This window comes from Delphinapterus leucas, chromosome 11 (genome assembly GCF_059928025.1).
Source record: "Delphinapterus leucas isolate spDelLeu-1000000601 "Yukka" chromosome 11, BTC_Dleu_Yukka2, whole genome shotgun sequence".
Taxonomy (NCBI): Eukaryota; Metazoa; Chordata; class Mammalia; order Artiodactyla; family Monodontidae; genus Delphinapterus; species Delphinapterus leucas.
This window is the reverse complement of record NC_143139.1, coordinates 90601767-90612881: the sequence shown is the minus strand read 5'-3', so window position 1 is coordinate 90612881 and position 11115 is coordinate 90601767.

Below are 11115 nucleotides of genomic sequence, written 5' to 3'. Positions count from 1 at the left end.
CCGGAAACTCAGCCTCTGGGCACCGGTGCTGAATCAAACCTCAGAGACAGAGTTTTGGGTGAAGTAGAAAAGAATAACTTTATTGTTTTGCCAGGCAAAGGGAGACACTTATGCCCCTCAAAACTGTGTGTCCCGGGGCTTCCCTGGTGGCGCAGTGGTTGAGAGTCCGCCTGCCGATGCAGGGGACACGGGTTCGTGCCCCGGTCCGGGAAGATCCCACATGCCGCGGAGCGGCTGGGCCCGTGAGCCATGGCCGCTGAGCCTGCGCGTCCGGAGCCTGTGCTCCGCAACGGGAGAGGCCACAACAGTGAGAGGCCCGCGTATCGCAAAAAAACAAAAAAATACAAAACAACCAACTGTGTGTCCCAACCCGGAAGGATTTGGTGAGGAGGTTTTTTTTTTTTTTCCCCCGGTACGCGGGGCTCTCACTGTTGTGGCCTCTCCCATTGCGAAGCACTGGCTCCGGACGCGCAGGCTCAGCGGCCATGGCTCACGGGTCCAGCCGCTCCGCGGCACGTGAGATCCTGCCGGACCCGGACACGAACCCGCGTCCCCTGCATCGGCAGGCAGACTCTCAACCACTGCGCCACCAGGGAAGCCCTGGTGGAGAGTTTTATAGCAGTGGTTCAAGGGCAGGGCTGCTGATAAGGATCAGGGTGTGCGTGTGGACAGGGCCTTCACTCCTTTAATCTGGCCTCAGGTGGTCTGCTGATGAGCTTCCAGGTTATCAAACTGTGATCTTCTCTGGAATGAAGAGAACATCTTCTATTTGCTGGGGGTTTTAGTTCTATAGAAGAGCTCAAAGGTATTGTTATAGGTATCCCTTGAGGACCCTGCCCCGAGGCTGCACTATTGTTTCTTAGCTGCCCCTTCCTTGTCTCTGCATCCCCTCCCTTCCCTGATTAGCGGCTGTTTGAATCTGCCCTTTGGGACTCAGGGAAGGTCGAGGTTAGGGTCTATTCCCTACAAACAAGAAACAAGAAAGGCTTCCGTGCCCAGGAGCCCCACAGGGTCCTGCTCAGCTTCACTGCCACGAGTGCTGTCATCCGCCCTCGGAGGTGGGTGACCTTAAAGCCTAAGACCTCTTTTCTGTAACTGTGAATGAAATTCATAAAGGCTCTGAAAATGGAAACATTTTTTCATAATTCATTTGGTGGTAAAACCTGACCTGCACTGGTGCAAGTGTCTAGTTTTGATGCATCTCCCTTCATTTGAATATTCAAGTTTCCCCGAAGAAATATGCATAGTGTTTGACCAAGGAGGGTGTTCCAGGCCGCTCTCAGTTTATAATAACCAATGTTGTGGTTGGACTGGCCCCCAACGTTCTCATGATTGCAAGACACCCTTCAGCGATAATCATCACAAAACTTAAAAGTAAATAAGGGTTTATGACTTACAGAACCTGGAAATTACATAAAAGAAAATTTTAAATTAATTAATTAATTAAATAAAAGGTTATTACTTACAGGACCTGGGAATGATATGACACATCTGGGCCACGTGGGGGGTAGGGGAGGGGGTCAAGGTGGGGAAGGGAGGAAAGAGAGAGAGAGGGAGAGAGAGTAGCAGGGCCTGGGGTTCTGCTTATACTGGGGTGGAGAGTGGGGACCCTAAGTGTTCCAGGGTTCACTCCTTATCGGTGAATTTAAAACATACGAGGGGAAATTTAAAGCTTGGGAACAAGTGACCCAAATCATCAGTGATTAAAATCAACCAAGATCTCTAAAACCGAGGAGCCTCAGCAGGGGAGGTGGCTGGCTTTTTATTTAACCCTGGGGCTGGCAATGTGTTTATTCAAGATCACCATCTTTGTCGAGGATGCCTCAGCAATCAAAGCTTAAGTCAGGCGCTTGCATCACAAACAAGAACAACAAAAGCCCAGCTTTAGGGTTTACACTACAAGAGGGCTTCTGGGGATGTTACATAATATATAATATCTGGACCTTTCCTAAAATCCCCCAGATTGGAAAGTCTGAAACACAGCTGGCCCCATTGATTTGAGACACAGGACTGTGGTCCTGACTCTCCCATTTTTCAGATGAGGAAACTGAGACCTCAAGAGCGTGGGTGGCTTTCCCCATGGTCACACAACTAAGAAATGGCAACCCCAGTTCTACATCCTGTGTCTGGGGGAATAGCCTCTCATGCAGTCATGGGCTGAGATTTGAGCGTGTGTGTGTGTGTGTGTGTGCGCACACGCGCACAAGCTGGAACCAGGGGCCGCGTGGTTTGTTCACATTTATATGAACAGAGGTGCTAGGCCCTCTCCCCAGCCCCCCTGAGGCCACACTTGGGGCTTTGCTTTACAGGAGGAGTGCCCACCCAGCCAGGCTTGGTCTTTGGGGTCAGGGCTGACTGCCTTCCCTGACCCTGTGAGCAGGAGTGAGAGGCTGGAGGGCCCTGAGGTGGGACCCGTAGGGGCCTTTGCAGCCCTGGCGCCCTGGCCTCCTATACCTGGGGACGCTCTGACCAGAAAATGTCCTGGAGGTGGGGTTGGCTAACCCCAGGCTGCCTGGCCATCTGGGCCTCCATGCTGTTTTCCCAGGCAACACATCAGATATCGTGGCCTCTCCTCAGTGCTGGGAGCCTCAGGGACCGGCCAGCCATTGGCCTGAGGGGTATTTACTATAGAGACTCTTATGAAACCATAGCCCCAAGAGATGCTGGGTGAGCAAGTCATCTGTCACCTGCAGGAGACCTGCTTCTGCGGTGAGACAAAAAGTGTGCCCTGTAACCCAGATGACCACGAAGTGGAGTTGCTTCATTTCCGAAACTCACCTAACCTTCCTCAAGGGTCCCCAACCTGCTGAGAAGAAACAAACTGGCCTCAGGGAAACTCCATCTCTTGCATGTAAATCACGCTCTTTTGGGTAAAGTTGTTACCAAACCAGGTTCGTTTGCCTGACTATGGCGAGGTTTGCAACAGAGAAAAAGAGTTTATTCACAAGGCAGCCAACCGAGGAGACAGAGCAAATCTCAGCTCTGCCTCCCTGAATGCGAGGGGCTCGAGATATTTATGGGATAAAGAAGCAGGATGCTCCTAGGCATGGGGCAGGCTGATTGGAGGTGGGGAGAAGTGGAGGTGACTGGGGTTCTGTGCATGTGTATCTGAGTCACACGCTTCTTCGCGGGATGCAGGTTCAAAAATGCAGGCTCTCAGCATCGTCTGAGGGTGCAATTTTTGGCCCTCTGATGCCAGAATGTTGTTCCTTGCACACCTGCACAGGTCCAGTTTTAGGGTCGGTGGTCCCAACCATTCTTAGCTGGCTTGAACCGGACAGGGGTCGATCGAATTCAAGTTCCTGGAAAACAGCTTAAGCCCATCGCCCTGTTACTATAGTGACCCACAGCACACGGCAGAGTTATCTATCTAAAGTGGGGGTTAAGGAGTCAAGAAATAATTACAGCCAGCCTGCTCAGTGCAGGCAGGTTACAAGTGGAGGAGTTTTTAACAAGCTGTTCTTACCTGCTGTTCTTTATAACAAGGTCAAGAATTTCTGTTAGTCACCAGGTTCTTTTAACCCTGAGGGGCACAGTTTCAGGATGGTTTTTTTTAACCCATTGGGAAATGGTTTCAAAGTCAGGCGTTTGCGGGTGAGTGTTTAGGCAAATTCAGGCCCCAATTTCTTATCAGGGTGTTAAAAAACAAAAATCCAGGGCTTCCATGGTGACGCGGTGGTTGGGAGTCCGCCTTCCGATGCAGGGGACGCGGGTTCGTGCCCCGGTCCAGGAAGATCCCACATGCCGCGGAGCGGCTGCGCCCGTGAGCCATGGCCGCTGAGCCTGCGCGTCCGGAGCCTGTGTCCCACAACGGGAGAGCCCTCAACAGTGAGAGGCCCGCATACCGCAAAAAAAAAAAAAAGAAAGAAAAAAGAAATCCAACTGAGTAAATTTCAGGGTCGAATTGTCTTTATTCATTGATTCGTGAATTGGGCAGCGTCCCTTCCAGCAAACAGAAAGGAGCTCTGCCGAGCTGTAGAAAAGGAAAGGTTTTTAAAGGCAGAACAGGGTAGAAAAAGGAACTTATTAGCAAAGAATGCGTTGTTTCAGGCAAGGTGACCTCCTCAGGGGAATGGAATCACCCCACCAGGCTGACTACTAGGCTGACTTCCATTCCTGGGAGGGTTGAAGCTGCACTTAGAGTAGGTACTAAGTCTTGCTTTGCTATTGTGGGTTTAGCATAAGGGACTCCATTTGGGGGCTGCTGTTTCCTTTTAACCAGGGTTTTTTCTCTCTCCGCCATAAAAGTTTGCCGTGCCCCAAGGTGACATCTGCCTGGGGGGGCCTGTGTTGCCCCTCTGGGGTCTGGCTGGCCTGAGCAGAGGCTTCCTTTGCCTCACCCTCCCGCTGGGCCCTCACTGCCTCCTGCTGGTGAAAGGTCCCCTGGCGTCTCTCTGCGGGCTCCGTGATGCCAGCCCGGCTCTGAGGAACTGCAGGGGTCCCTCTTTCCGCCACCGGCATCCAGCCCGCCCTCGCCCTCAGCCCTCAGTCCATCTGCCAGGCCTTGCTCAGGCCCTGGGTGCTGCGGTGGGCTGGCAGGGGAGGGAAGAGGTGATTCAGCCTCTCTCTCCACCTAAGCAACCTGTCAGGAGTTCTCTCCTCCTCCTTGCTGCTCTCAGCTGCCTGCTGTACCCGCTGGAAGGTTTTACACCACTCGGCCACAGAGTTTGATCATAATGGAGGGAAGTTGCAGGTGACGGCTTGCTCTGCCTGTTTCCCTCCCAATCCTGGAAAGCTACTCCCTAAACCATGTCCACCCTTTCCAAGTCCTCCCTGAGGACTTGTCCTCTGTTCTTATTCCTAAGCGCCTTGATTTAGCCACTGGTGAACAGGGTCGGTATTGGGGGAGGGGGGACAATTTACAAATAAAGGGATATTTGAGGGGTATTTCAAAAATATCGTAGTTAACACTTGTCAAAGTCTTAGAGAATTTCTACTGTTAACAAACAAGCTAGCAAATAAACAGCATTTTCACTCTCCTAACCTAAATGAGAATGATAGGATTAAACCAATCTGTTTAATCAGCCTGATTGCAGGAAGTCAGAACCTCCTTGTCACCTTCCCCTGGCCCAGGGCCTGGCCCCTAACATTTTTGCTGAAGAATTATAGCTGATTATCAGACACCTACCTGGAGGTGCGATTTCATCAAGTCCTTTGAACTGCAAGCAATAGAGGTTGATTCTCGGCCTTGCTTATTTATTTACTTATTTTAATGCTTGACTCATTCCCTTTATTTACTAAATCTTAAGGGGACACTGGGAATAATTGCTTTAGACTATTACATAATCACTCATTTGAATTGAAATCGCTCAATTGAATTGAATGAGCATAGTAGGGCTCATTTAAACTTAAGAATCTTTTGGAAAGACTCTGGGGCAGCTCCAGCCACAAAGGTACGACTGGACCAGCAGGGCTGGGAGAGACCAAGAAGCAGGCAGCCTGGTGACTTGTCAGGAGGTTAGGGCCGATGCACAAGGCTGCTCCCATCAGATGACCTCTCAGCCACCTGTCCCTCCCTGCTACTCCAGTTTTGCATCCCTGCCAGAGAATCTGATTGGCTAGCTGAGGTCACACGCCCATCCTTGTGTTTTGGTGTGTCTCTTAGTCCCTTTGGGCTGCTGTAACAAAATACCACAGACTGAGTGGCTTGTAAACAACATTTATTGCTCATACCTCTGGAGGCTGGAAGTCTCAGGTCAGGTGGGGAGGGTGGTTGGGTTCTGGTGACAACTGACTTCTCACTGTGCCTTCACGCGGAGGAAGGGGCCAGGGAGCTCTGTGGGGTCTCCTTTATAAGGGCACTAATCCCATTCCCGAGGGCTCCATCCTCATGACCTAATCACCTCCTAAAGGTACCACCCCCCCTAATAACCTCACATTGGGTGCAGGATCCCAACGTGTGAATCTGGGGGGCCGGACACAAATATTCAGGCCATAACAGGGTGGGTGGTGGGCGCGAAGGTCAGGTAGAACCACATGGGGTAGAAGAGAGGATGTTGGGTGGGCAAAAGCAACAGGTGTTCACTACATCTCATCCTTTCCTCACATTTGTGTGATTCCATTTACATGAAGTGTCTAGAAGAGGCAAACGTGTAGAGACAGAAAGTGGATTGGTGGTTGCCAGAGGCTGGGGGGAGGGAGGAATGGGGAGAGACTACTCATGGGGATGGGGTTTCTTTCGGGGGTGACAAAGATGTTCTGGAATTAGGTAGTGTGATGATTGCACAGCTCTGCGACTATGTGAAGCACCACTGACTTGTACAACTTATGAGTGAATTTATATCAGTGAAGCTGTGTTGCTTTTTTAAAGACAAGCTCACATTTTCAGCTTCCAGTTTAACAATTACTAGGTGAACTGGTGGAAGATTTTGCTGGGGAGATGGGGGGCAGGGGAAGAGATACCAAGCTAAATCTTCTAGAAGAGTAGAGCCTGAAGTCATGAAATTGTAAGCAGATAGGTCAGGGGGTCCCCGGAGAAGAGAACCAGGAATAGCTTTCTTGACGTAAGAGAAGCCATTTTGGCCTAAGCCATTTTATGATGTAAGCCTGGTTGCAATGCTTGCCCTTAAACAGGTCTCAGGAATCAATGATCTTATGGGAATTGAGGGAATGCAGGGACAAAGGAAAGCAGTCAAGAAACAATAGTTCAGCAGTAAAACTGAGTCCTAGTTCCTCCTCAAGGGATATACATAATAATATATCTTTGAGGTCTGCAGGTCTGCCCAGGTGGAGGATGGAATGATGACATTGACCCTCCTAACTTCAATCAACTAAAGCTTGGGTTCTGTCGACCTTTGCCCCAATTCTATGCTGAATTCTCCTCTGCTCAAGCCCCTTCATGAATATGTGTAGACCCTTAGCTTCAAACTTTCCCAATTTTGCTGTTCAGAGGAGACAGTGCTTTGGGAAAGATCGCTGGTGTTTTCCTTACTTGCTGTAAGTAAACGATCCTTCCTTCTGACCTTTGGTTTGGTTGTGTCTATTGGCTTGACATGCACCAAGAGGTGAACCCAGTTTTCAGGTAACAGGCTCATGCGTTGTGGTTTTTGGGAGAAATGGTATGTGGACTCATACAGGATCCTGCAAGGTGGCAACCTGCCCCACACCTGCTGCGGCCACTAGGGTCTCGGGTCCTGGGGATGAGCAGAGGGAGGGCTGGGCTCCCTCTCACCACATGACACCCCCCAACACCTCACACCCATTAGAAGAGCTATTATTTTTAAAATACAGAAAATAAGTGTTGGCTAGGATGTGGAGAAATTGGAACACGTGTGCATTGCTGATGGGAATGTAAAATGGCACAGCTGCTGTGGAAAACAATGAGTCCCCACGAAAAATTTAAAATAGAATTATTATTTGACCCATCAATTCCACTTCTGGGAATACACCCAAAAGAATGGAAAGCAGTAACTCAGAGATATTTGTACAGCCATATTCCTAGCAGCGTTATTCACAGTAGCCAAGAGATGGAAACAACTCAAGTATCCATGTGAAACTAAGTCCCCCTAAAACCGAGTTCCTCTGCCGAGTTTAACCTCTCCATCCAAAACATTACTCCCTTTCTTGTCCCACACCTGTTCTCCTCAAGATTGAGGAGTATCAAAGAAAATGGGGGATTGAAACCAAACAGGACCCTACGTGGCCCTTCTGGGTACAAAAGCCTTTCTGTGTCCCCCATTTCTTGTTTGCAGGAAGAAGGTTTCAGCCTCCTAGATATTCCCCGAGTGCCAAAGTGCAGATTCAAACAGTTACTAATTAGGGAAGGGAGGGAAGGCAGAAACAAAGGAAAGGCAGTCAAGAAACAATGGTGCAGGGCTTCCCTGCTGGCGCAGTGGTTGGGAGTCCGCCTGCCGATGCAGGGGACACGGGTTCGTGCCCCGGTCCGGGAAGATCCCACATGCCATGGAGCGGCTGGGCCCGTGAGCCATGGCCGCTGAGCCTGCGCGTCCGGAGCCTGTGCTCCACAACGGGAGAGGCCACAATTGTGAGAGGCCCGCTTACAGCAAAAAAAAAAAAAAAAGAAAGAAAAGAAACAATGGTGCAGCGATAAAGCAGGGTCCCAGCTCCGCCTCGAGGGATTTACTTAACAATCTGATACAAATCTCTGAGTTCTTCCGCTGGACCTGGGACTCCCACCCAGGGGGAGGATGGTGACTTCGGGTCTGCACAAGCACGTAGACCCCAGAGTGGAGGGAACCAGAAGGCTGATGCCTGAGATTCCTGGAGCACCATCGCGTCACCTCCCCACCAACCAATGAGAGGAAGGTCACACACCCTGCAGCCCTCCCCCGCAATTTCGCCTTTAAAAACTCTTCCCCCAAAAAACCATTGGGGAGTTTGGATTTTTGCACATGAGCCACCCAGTTCTCCTTGCTCAGCCCTGCAGTAAACCTTTCTCAGCTCCAAACTCAGACGTTTCAGTTTTTTGACCTCATTGTGTGTCAGGCACACGAACTTGGGTTCGACAACACAGGGATAACAAAATGTAGTATATACATACATTCGAATATTATTTAACCTTTAAAAAGGAAAGGAATTCTGGGCTTCCCTGAAGGCGCAGTGGTTGAGAGTCTGCCTGCCGATGCAGGGGACACGGGTTCGTGCCCCGGTCCGGGAAAATCCCACATGCCGCGGAGCGGCTGGGCCCGTGAGCCATGGCCGCTGAGCCTGCGCATCCAGAGCCTGTGCTCCGCAATGGGAGAGGCCACAACAGTGAGAGGCCCGCGTGCCCCCCCAAAAAAAAAAAGAAAGAAAGAAAAGGAAGGGAATTCTGACACATGCTACAACACAGATGAGCCTTGGAAACATTATGCTCAGTGAAATAAGCGAGTCCCAAAAGGACAAATACTGCACGATTCCACTTAGATGAGGTCCCTATAGTAATCAAACTCAAATAGAGACAGAAGTAGAATGCTGGTTATCAGGGGCTGGTAGGGAGGCGGGAAAGGAACGTTGTTGTTTAATGGGGGACAGAGTTTCATTTTTGCCAAATGGAAAGGGTTCTGTGGATGGACGGTGGTGATGGTGCACGACAATGTAAATGTACTTACTGTCTCTGTACTGTACACTGGCTAATGGTGAAGATGGTAGATTTTATGTGGATCTCCCAAAGGACATGGCGCTCTTTGCTCTCCAATGTCCCATGTTAGGCGAGGGCCCAAGCTGCACACAGGGGCTCCCTCCCAGCTGCTGTGGACCGGCAGCAAACTGAATCCAGCTGGGCGGCTCAGAGCAGGGCACTTAGGCCCAAGGTTATAATAATCCCAAACCATGACTCCATGTTCGTGGCCCCGAAAGGCATCCTGGGATCCTTTGGCAGCTCCATTGCCCCTGGCTCGGGCAGTGACCGTCATGAGGGATGGAGACCGGGCTCCAGAAACACTCTGCCCCTGAAATCCTTGGACTGCGGGAATCGCTGCTCTTCTCCCGCCTACGGCATTTAGGATAGTTTGAGCAAAGGCTGCCTGAGGGCACTTTGCCAAATGTAGCAAAAGTACCATCCCTGCCCCCATAGTTTTGCCCGGAAGCCGAGCCCAATTCACAGAGGGACAGGAAAGCAGTAGTCACAGGGGAGAGAAGGGCACTGAACTTGGCCCCAGGACCCCTGGGCTCCAGGCCCTTGCTGCCTGTCCGAATAATCCTCCAGCACCATTTCACCTACTTCCTAGGGTTCTCGGAAGGATCGAACGCGTTTATCTTGACGATGGGAGGATTGTAAACAGTTACTCTCACCATCGTCACCATTTTCATATACACGGGACTCTCCTTTTGTGAAGATTTGAGAGACTCTTGAAGGGATTTCCCCCTCGTTCTCAAATTAAAAATGAAGATTCTTGTGATGGTGGGGTTGGAGGATGGGAACGGCTATGTGCAGAGCATCCTTCACACTCGGAGCCCCGTCTGGGAGCGTTTCACGCAGGGTCTCATTGGATCCACACTGTCCTTCTAAGAGGTAGAGGACACAAGCCTAATTTATAGGTGCCCAGCCTGAGGCCAGTGGGGTGGAGTGCCTCACCCGAGGTCTGACGCCACTGCTAAGTGCTAGGGTGGATTCATTCCATAGATGAATGAGTAAGTGAGTTGGCAAACTGAGCTCCTTGTGGAAGCCTGGCCAGGGGTAGGGGTGGGTGGGGCTGGAACGGGAGCGAAGGGCCCGCCAGGGTTGAAGTTAGTTAGTATTTACTTGGGTTGCAAGTGACAAAACCAACTTGAACTAGTGTTGGCAAAAACAGGGATTTATTGGAAGCTTTTGCTCCACCTCGGTTGTTTTTGTACTGCAGGTCACAACCCTTTAGTGTGTCATGAAATCGATTTAGCGGGTCTCAACTAGTAATAAAAGAAAATGACATGGCATAGAATGCAAAGTATCAGAATGTATCATACATAATAAGGGCTTACATATTGTTTCATGAAAATGATATACATATAATCATCACACACACGCGCGTGTGTGTGTGTGTGTGTGTGTGTTCTGGATTGCAGTGTGAACTGGGTCAGAGAGAGTATGTTTTACGGCTGCTGATGTAGCTCGTGGAATCAAAGGAAAAGCTACACGGTGTCAGGCAGCTCCAGGAACTGCAGGCCCTGAGACCAAGAACCCATCGTAGCGCCCTCGTACATTCTCGCTCTCTCTCCTTTCCCCAAACTCTGGGCTTCTCTCGGGGAACCAGCCTCATTCTGTCCCATTATATGTGGGCTTTTTCCATAACAGAGAGGACACAGCCTCAGGCCTATTCCTATTCATGTATTTCTGGTTCCTAGATTATAGATGTAAGAGCGTTTTCTCCACCAGATCCAGGAAGAAGATTCCTTGGGAAGAGCTCTCTGGGTTAACTTGTGTCCCATGTCCTACTGGTCCCTGTGGCCAGAGGAATATGGTTCTCAGGTTCCCCAGCCCAGGTCACATTCCCTCTCCCATAGCAAAAGCAATGTGCTGTTTCCAAAAGTCCTCACCAGAGCCCTGAGGTTGAAGAGAGGAAGAAATCAGGTCCCTACAGCCCGGGGAGGTGGTCTTCCGGACAAGTCAACTGATGGCTGTCCTCTGCGAGGGGGTCAGGGGTCTAAGAGTGGGCTGCTGCCGATTTGGCCCACAGACCACCTGGATAGCGTTTTGCA